Source organism: Theobroma cacao, chromosome 3 (genome assembly GCF_053813885.1).
Source record: "Theobroma cacao isolate CCN51 chromosome 3, ASM5381388v1, whole genome shotgun sequence".
NCBI lineage: Eukaryota > Viridiplantae > Streptophyta > Magnoliopsida > Malvales > Malvaceae > Theobroma > Theobroma cacao.
The window spans coordinates 8275394-8285142 of record NC_142641.1 but is presented as its reverse complement, the minus strand read 5'-3'; the positions used below and the strand labels follow the sequence as shown (position 1 = coordinate 8285142).

Genomic DNA, 9749 nt, shown 5'->3' with positions numbered 1-9749 from the left:
ACTTGCGGAATATTTTATCATAAACTACTCCTTTCGTCTTTTATCAATTTTAAACATTTTAATTGACCTCAATTTACATTCGATCAACTTTATTTATTACCATATCAAAGTACGGGGTATTTCACTACCTATGAACCTCATGTTAAGGAATAAGACGTCTTTATTAGCTTTCTTTGCAGTAAATCCTTCCTTTACCTACACCGCCTTGCTAGGTAGCTAGTAGATCGATTCAAACAAATGCGTTCCTTCTCACTTCACCGGCTATTGATCTATTGGAACGGAGACAAGATAGAAACCATTTTTGGCAAATTCTCACAGGGTACAAACTAGATGTTATGATAAAGGAAAAAAGGCCATCAATTTTGTTGGAAAATATCAATATGGCAAATTAGAAGCTATTGCTGTTCTTCAAGACAAATAGAAGTGCTTCAATTAGATATCAACTTCGGATTCCTTTATAGCAAAAGCTAATTTTGCCTCATAGGCAATGGCAAATCCAGGACTTTGCATGATAGGTGACTAAAGGGTAATCATACAAGGCCGACAAAATTATATATCTCGAATTTTATACATATAATAATAAAAAAAATTAAAAACGCCACCCCACCATCCACCTTCTGTCCGCCTTTACTCATAGGTTAGTGGAATAAATGTTTTTCCAGTGGAAGGTAAGTGCTTGTTGCTAGCAATCAAAATGCAGTTTCTAGTTGATAAGGCTTTTGTTTAATTCATTTCATTATGCAATCTAGTGAGCTTTCTGTCTAACAAAACGAGGAGGCAATGATTAAACCTAAAGTGTACCAATTGTAGCATGACTTACATGTGGCATTTGGTGAGAAACTTAAAGGTCCAAGTTCCTACCATGTGTCAAAATTTTAGTTATTCATGTAGCTAGAAACATGTTAAAAAAAATATACCAAGCTCATAGAAATTCACTTGGTTACAAAATTTGATCAAGAGCCGATGTGGCATGGTGGATGACAAAGATGAGATTTCTAAAATCTTGCAACTACCCCTATGATTCGATTGGTTAGTTTTGAGAATCAAAAGAGGTGGAAAATAGAATATTTGGTCAAGACAAGAATGACTACAAGGTGATTGGAGTTCTTACAGCTTAACATCTACCAAAATTTATCTTCTTAAAAATCAGTTACTAATGGTTAGTGGGTGTAGCCTTGTCCCCAAGTTTAGCTAGATTTTAGGACACTTTTAGAAGATACTAGAGATAAACCCATGCGTTGCACGCGGTTAGTACTAGGCATGTTTAAGTAGCTGCTTTTATCATTTTTTTTATTTTTAAAATTTTTGGTGGGTAAGGAATGATGGATGCTACTGCAATTAAAATCACATATAAAAATTATTAGAGGTGTGATGTGAAAATGTAAGCCAATATCCTTAATCAAGTGTAATTTTATACATTTATGGTTAGCTTAGCAACAAAAGCCAGTGCTTGTAAACAAAATACAGCATAAGGCTTTGGTAGAGCTTTACAAAATATAGAGATGTTCACCTATCATTGAGGCTGGATTTGATTGAGTTTTTATGCCATGCTATTACAAAATATATGCACTATGATTAACCTAGTTTGTGATTGTATTGCCAGCACTCTAAGAATATACAAAAAATAGAGTGAAAGTGTGCAAGGAAACATATACCCTCGAAACAAAAACATAAGGCGTTCTAACATGTAGCTGGCAAACAAATTTCAGTGTCTTTTCAACAGTAGATTCAAAAAAAGTTTCGGCTTCAACCATGCTTTTGTGAAGGGGTTGGTTTGGAGTGTCCCCTATTTTGAAATAAAAGAGCGTAAGTATGCAATGACATAAACTAAACTTGATTTTATACTTTTTTGGTGGGCAATTCTTCCCCTTGCTAGTGCTAAGATGTTTTCGAGGTGTGCTCTCAAAAAAAAGTTCTGTGGCCACCTGTGTGCTGTCTAGTGATTGCAAGGGTTGCTCCTTTGGTTGCTGAATTATTGATGGAGGTGTTGATGATCCAAAGATGCTGCTAAAAGTTGGAGTGGTGGGTTCTTGATTTGCTATCTCATCACAATCAACATCTTACAGTTTGCAATTCTTGTCTTCATTCCTCTTTAAGGCGGGACCTATTATAAAAGTTTTTGTTTGCTTGATTAAACCCTTAACAGATCCACGCAATGTCCTGTGATGGATAATCTTGACAGCTACAAGATTCGTGATAGTCGTTCCCACCAATTTCTCTACTGGCCTGCCAAATGCCATAATCCCATTTGTGCAGTATCATCTTTCAAAATGAGTTTTATGCAATAGCTATATGAAATGCAACGTTTAATCATTTTGCAGACAATGTTCAGACAGATAATATATGGAGAACAACTATTATTGAAACTGCTCATGTTGTATACTTAAGCATATAAAGTGATTGTTATATTTAGTTAAAAAAGATGATAAACAAACATAAAAGTGAATATTGGTATAAAAATGAAATAGAAATCAAATAGAAAAGGAATAAGCAAACAAAAGCAAGAAGACAATGAAAATATAATGATATACAAATAATGCGATCATTATGGTCTGTACAATATTAACAAGAGGAAATATAAAAGACTGGATATGATGGATAGTCTTTTCAATTTAATTCCGTCAGAGCTTTTAAAGATAAGTTCCTAAATCTTTCCTAAGATCAAAAATAGATTCTGACATGTTTAGATATAATATTTCACTCGTAGTGATCTCCTGTATTTAATAAAATTAAAATATAGATTAGTCACTTAAACCCCTTAAAGTGCCAGCTTTGTCAGCTTATATGTGAAACAATATAATATTAAGATGGCGTAATTGTTATGGTTTATAAATGTAGTTGCGGTTTTGCATTTAGTATTTAGTTATCCTTTTTTATGTTGAATGTTGAGGTAATTGTTTTAAAATGGGAGCCAAGTCCTATGATAATGTGCAGAGCAGTTTCTAGCAGGATATTGACACCAACGAAGGTAGCAAAGAGGTGTGAGCAAGGTGATGCGAGTAAAGCTGCCGTCATTTAAGAAATATGAGAATGAAATTAGTTACGTAATGTTAAAAGAAAAAGTAATTTGCAAAGCAAGCATTCATTTTCAAATTAACTCATTAATAAACAATTGTTTCTCAAATAAAAAACTTCAATTCAGATTCAGCAATAGCAATCTCATGTCATAGAAAATTAATCTGGCCTTTTGGAAAGAACTTACTATCATTTTCTTTCCTAGAGAAGTGATCTTGATTTATAATTTTTTTACTTCTTCCATTGGAGTAGATGTTCGACCGAATTTTCAGATTGCCTATCCTCCATGTTTTTGGAAGTTTTAACGAGGAAAAAAACATACAGCAAAACCTACTATACATATCCACAAACTGACATTAATTCTGAGAAGCTTTAAAACCATAAAGATGCATCGTTTAATGTATATATCAGAATGAAAGTGTTATTTTGCTTTTAATAATCATGTCAAGGAATGTTTTCTAATTTTATTACATGGTAGCCTTGTAGCTTTTATGCCAATAAAACAAATATTCACAAATGAAATGGTTAAACCTTTAAAGATTTGAGTACCATCAATAAATCATAATTTTCAACATACGAAATAAAAGTGTCACTATCTGAAAATGAAAGGTTCTTGTGGCTTAGAATCTCTTAGGTGCTCTCGATCACTACAATTAGCTTAAGAGTAACAAATGTGACAATTGTAACAGTAACAAATATATTTATATTAAGATGAAAATTATATCTTTTCTTCACATTAAAACCATAACAAAATTTAATCAAGAGGAAGAACCAAATTTTACGTATTGTATAAAGCAATTTAACATCTAAATCTATAAGTCTATAAAGTGAATTAATTCTTCATGATGGACAGCTTGATGTGCATAAGCAGGGTATGACTTTTTCATTTTTAAAATTCTGTATTTTGGAGTCTATTTAAGAAACTTAAATCAAACTTGCAAGTTTTCGTAACGTCTTTGTACAGCATAATCAATCACATCCAGTTCTGTTATAGTCTATGCTGATTTGTAAAAGTAATAATTACCAAGATAGTAAATTCATCCAACAAAGATAGTCAGGAATTTAAAATAATCATTGTTTCTTACATTGGCATTGGTGTCTTTTCTTCATGTTGTGTGCACTAATACTTTCCAGCACAGAAGCGCAAGCTTGCTCCAAGTTCATTGCACGAATTGTAGAACCATCGATTTGAACAATCGATATTGATTATCGTTGCTCCCATTTTGTATCTGGTGTTCTGCAATGTGCGTCTACTGTCAGTATATTGGTATTATTATGTAATTTAATTCTAATAATTCTAATAAAGCAAATTAAAGCCAGCAAAAATAAATGCCAGAATTAAAAGGTAGAATAAGTTAGCATGCTTTACAGCAGATAGTGAATGCTTATTGTGACAGATGGCTGTTAACAGCCACAAACACTGCAAAATCAAAAAATAAATAGACATCACTCCACAAATAATTATTGTAGAAACTCATCAAATTATGTTAAACAATTCAAAAGTTAACAAAGTCGATATAAAAGCTCCAAACCTGTTAGATATGTTAGCTCAAAGAATAAAGATCAAGAATATTCAAGAAGGGGTGAATTGGACATTAAAAAATTTAAAAATAAAAACAAAATAGCTATAGTCAACTATGATGAGCAACTAGTCGACTATGGTCCTGTCTTGTCTTTATAAATACTTTTCAAAACTAGATCAAGTCTATAGTCGACTATAGAAATTCAGTAGTCAATCCTAGTGCAAAAATCATTTTAAAAACTTGCAAAAGAGATTTTTTTAAAACTTTGATAATTATGTTAATCATAAATAAGTCTACACAACAAAATATAAGTCAAAGATTACTTTTGAAATGCTTAAAACAATTTTCAAGTGTGAATCCAACAAGAGCAACTCAAGATCAATATTTCAGGAAATCTTTTAAACAACAGATAGACCAATAGTGATGATTAAAAAAGGTTTAACAAAATGCCAAATCAATATGTGAAGAATATAAGTCAAAACACAAGCAATTTATGAAATGGGTTTTCTTAAAATAGAATTCAATAAATCAAAACAAAAATAAAAATAAAGACACAAGAATTTTATAGAAGTTCAGTTTTTCCAAATGCTTAAATCCTTTCCTTTGGCTCACTAAGAACTTTCAAACCCACTCAAGAAAATGTGCTTTTTACGTGATCAAACATTAAACTTTCACAAACAGCTTTTCATGTGATCAACCAACAACCTTTACTAATGCCTTTTAATAAAAGCAAGCACAGCTCATGGCTTTTAACGGGCTCAACCACAAACCTTACAAATGCCTTTTACCAGGAGCAAGCACAACCCATGATTTTTAATAAACTCAACCACAAACTCACACTAACTTTTTAAAGATGAGTTAGAATCTTTACAAAAGATAACAAGAGTGCCTATAAGAAGTGGATTTTGCTAGTTTAATACAATAGACCAAGAATGCCTAACAATGAGTATAAAAATAGAATATAAAAATTAAAGTGAAGGCACAAAGAAGATTTTAGCTCAAAAAGGCTTAGTTTTTCTCATTTTCTTTCAAGATTTTGATCCTCAAATATTTAGCCTTTTCTTTTTCTTCTTCCTCACTTTGAAATGCTTCGAAATGATCCTTTTTATAGTTGAAAAAGTATTGGAATCATTGACGGTGATTAAAGCAAGAAATTAATCATTTTCTTTTTGAATTTTGTGTCTAATGATTATCTATGGTCGAGTATAGAAGTTATCTAATCAATCCACTTCTAAAAAGCTTGTATTATTGACATCAAAGCTTAAAGGGGTCGACTATGGCTTCATTTCTTCATCATCATTCATCAATCTTGCCATAAAGTCGATTATAGAATTTATAGAGTCAACTATGGTTGTATATTTTTCAAGTTTCCTTGTTCGTTCTTGCTCGTCCTGCCATAGGATCGACTTGCAATACTCTAACATCCATTGGAGCTTTGTTTCTTCAAGATTCCTTGACATTTTGGCACTTAAATTTAGCTATGCCTTCCTTGCTTCCTCCTTGTGATCAATTGTTGAATTAAAAATAAACTTCTTAACTTGAGACAACCTTGGTATTGTGTAGATTGATGATATTAGAGTTCTTTGAGATAGGCTCTATCACTTGTAAACCTATCTTGAAATTTCAACATCTCATGGAAATGAATGTTAGAGGAATTATAAGCACCCATACAACTAAATCATCCAAGCTTGTAAACATGAAGTGTGAGTGTGTGAAAGTTTAATAACTTCAAGAATTTACACAAGTAAAACAATCAAGCTTGTAATCATGTAAGAACGAATGTATGAGAACTAAATAATTTCAAGAACTTATCAAAAATCATTCAACTAATATTCAAGCAAATTAGGATCATTTTGTCATAATCAAAACTATAATCATTTTAAAGCTAACAACACATAATAAACATTATATAAGCAAATGTTTGTGCACCCCAAAAGAGAAAGTGTTTTTATATATCGTAAGTCCATCTAATACCTCCTATAACGAAGCATCATCAATTTAAAATGGCCCTTATTTAGAGATTGATAAATCAGCAAACATCATTACAAATCAGTTTTTTTCTTTGATTTTTACTATCACGAACATATATATATATATATATATATATATCATTATTATTGGCACTAATAAATCTGTTAAATATGGAAGACCATCCAATCTTGATTCTCACCAGCTATAATTCTTTGGCCTAGAGACTTATGCCAGCCTTGTGTTAATAATTATAGCGTTAATTAGTAATCAAATCATTCCTTAATTCACGATTCTGGGTTCACTTCTAAGCTCTATATAAACCCCTATCAGTTGCAGCCAAATAAAATCATTCCAAGGTTGAGGCAAGGCAAAGAAAAGCAAGATTGCAAAAATGTTGAAGCAAGTGTCTTTGGTTTTCTTTGTTCTTTCTCTTATTACATGGGAGTTCACTCTCAAAATGACCATCTCACCAATGAGGTTTAAGTGAAAGTGCCAGCAAATAAGGCTTAGGAGCTTTGCAGGCACCTTGGAATCTCAAAGCTCATTGCAGATCAACTTAAAAATGTTATTCAAAGCATCAAGGTTCTGAAAAATGATGGTAAAACAATAAGGCACCTACTCTATCCAATGCCTAATACAACCAATACCTCTACTTCCTAGCTCCCTTACAACATTCACCCAAGTTGAAGTCAATGCAACCCAACATATTCCTTTTAACATTTCAAGATGCATGTGTTCTACCAAATCAACCTTCATCCTGCATTGTTGTGAGTAAGGCTACTTCCTTTGTGAACAGAAACATATGTCACTTCTCTATTTAAAAGGCAGAAGAAAGGATTGATGTTCATGAATGGTTCACTAAGATTTTAATCACAGAATTAAAAGAGGGATGCAAACCTTTTACCAGGCTAGCTGAACAACCACTATAAGCAAAAAAATGTCATGAAAAGCAACATTAGAGAGCAAGAATTATAAACTGCTATTTCAATGAAAATGATGAGCTTTGCAGAACTTTTTGTACAATTCTCAAGCTGCAATGAAATTACTATAATTGCATAGTGGCAAATAAAACTCACAAAGCAGAACAACTTTTCTACACAAATGGGTGACCATCATTACAATTCATTTCTTGGGAAACAAATAAAAATCTTTCCTTCACACTCAAATGAAACAATAGACTAAACATGTTATCTGACACACTTTGAAAAGTTTTTCTTTCACAATCTCATCAACTAAAAGTTAACATCTCTTCTACTGGGGATATAGGTACTATGCCGGGATTCTTTTCTTTGTTTTGTAAAAGTCCATAAATAAATAAATAAAATAAGATAAAATAAAATTAGCTTTATAAGTTGTACTGACTATGTAAAAAAGAAGAAAACGAATTCCCATGAATCTGCACTGACTATGATTTTAAAGTTACAATTAAAAAAAATCAAAAATTGTAAAAAATGAATGACAAAAATATAATAGCTAGAAGCGAAAATAAGTTGGGATCGTTTAAAATGCTTATTGTTTGACCATGAACTGTGAAAAGAAGAACCAAACAAATACTGATCAACCGTGCACACAAGCAGCATGACCTGTAAACATAGAAAATCATAAAAGCAAAAATTTGGACCCATGATAATTACGGAGCAAAATAATCGTAAAAATAAATAAATAAATAGAAAAACTCAAAAATTTTGGACCCATGAAAAAAATGCAGCTAAATAGCAGAAAGAATAAATCAAAAAAATTGACAAAGTGAAGCAAGCAGAACCAAAATCGAAAAATGGAAAGCCGATTACACTTAAAGACAAACTGAGAGCAATGTCGAGGGGTAAGCAAACACCAACGGTAAAGAACAACGACTGGAAAAGAAGGAAAGAAAACTCGAGAAAACAAAAAAAAAAAAACCCCAACAGGAATGATAATACCGAGGTAGAGAAGGCCACAGCACATCAAGCCTAATGAAGGAGAGATGGCACCATTTCAGGTCACACGATTTATCATCCATTCATGGAAGCAATGTTAGCCTCAATTCCCGATGAAGCAAACTAGCATCACATGAACTGAGAGGAAAAACCCCTTTTTGAAGCTGAAGAAAAAATTCCCCTCCCCAAAACCCTAAATGCAATCGAGCCCACGAAAAACATCTCAAAATCCCTTCTAAGTCAGCTACATCTATTATCTATTACATACTTAAAAAGGGGCTTCCTCATTCTGCCACATGTAAACTAGAACAATGGCCACGTTTTCAATCTTCCAACCCATGTGAGTAAACTTTGCAAAAGAAAAAACAAGAGCCCTTGAGTCAGTCAAACTCAAATCTCTTTTGGCCACGAGTCAGTGAAGCCACGTTTTTAGATCTCTGTCAGTCAAATGATGCCCAGCCTTAAAGAAAGGGTTTCAAATCTCTGACATGGCTGATGAAATATGAGTAATAACAAATTACACTTCACTGCGTTGAGGTGGGTACATTTATCTAGTGTCAATAAAAAAGACCGAAAACGTGACCAAACTTGAAAGCCCTACTTGGGCTTCTTTTGAAGTAGTATAAACTGAGGAAGCCTTTGGGATTTTCTTTTACTTATATTATAAGTTAGATTATGACTCGTGCATTATATATAAATCTCTTTTTATTTATTTTTTTATACTTTTCACGTGGTTAAAAAAAGAAATCTTTTCAAATTTCTTTTTAAGTATGTTATAGATAGATTTATAGTTGACAAAGAATTCATGTCCAAGTAAGAGGTTTACCAGGCGAACACATAAAAGCTTGGGTGACCAAACTAGAAACGCTCAGTTAGTAGAATCAACAACTACACGGAAAGAAGAATGAGTAAAGCCCATGTGATCAACTCTATCTATCATAGACATGTTGTTATTTGATATATTTGTAAATCTGTTCAACATTTGTTCACTTAATCATCATAACTCAATACATTGCTTCTCAAGTTTGTGCAAATTTCTGCTTTCAAGCCTCATTGATTTGAGCAAATTGATTTCTTGTATTTACATTTTTGTCTGTCAAATTCAACTTAAATTATTTTTATCTATCAAATTTGTTATTTAGACATTTTTTATAACCCCTTTTTAATGTTTTAAGCTTCATTGTAACTTTATAGAACCCTTTGTCGAGACATCCTCTCAAGGTCGAAATTGTCTGAGCCAATATACCTAAAGCACCCTTCAATCACATTGTTTCCACCAATCTTTTCATTTTAAAGGGTGGAGGTCACCAAGGTCATACTTTGC

General features: G+C 32.3%; 1 long non-coding RNA gene across 1 annotated transcript; it reads right to left on the bottom strand.

Annotated features, from left to right (window-relative positions):
* Window positions 1-1570: 1570 nt before the first annotated feature.
* Window positions 1571-8674, bottom strand: LOC18604410 (uncharacterized). The gene is made up of 3 exons (XR_001927217.2): window positions 8429-8674; window positions 4101-4252; window positions 1571-2226 (listed from the first exon to the last, which is right to left on the bottom strand). It is a non-coding gene; the product is annotated as an uncharacterized LOC18604410 (long non-coding RNA).
* Between the last annotated feature and the right edge of the window lie 1075 nt (window positions 8675-9749).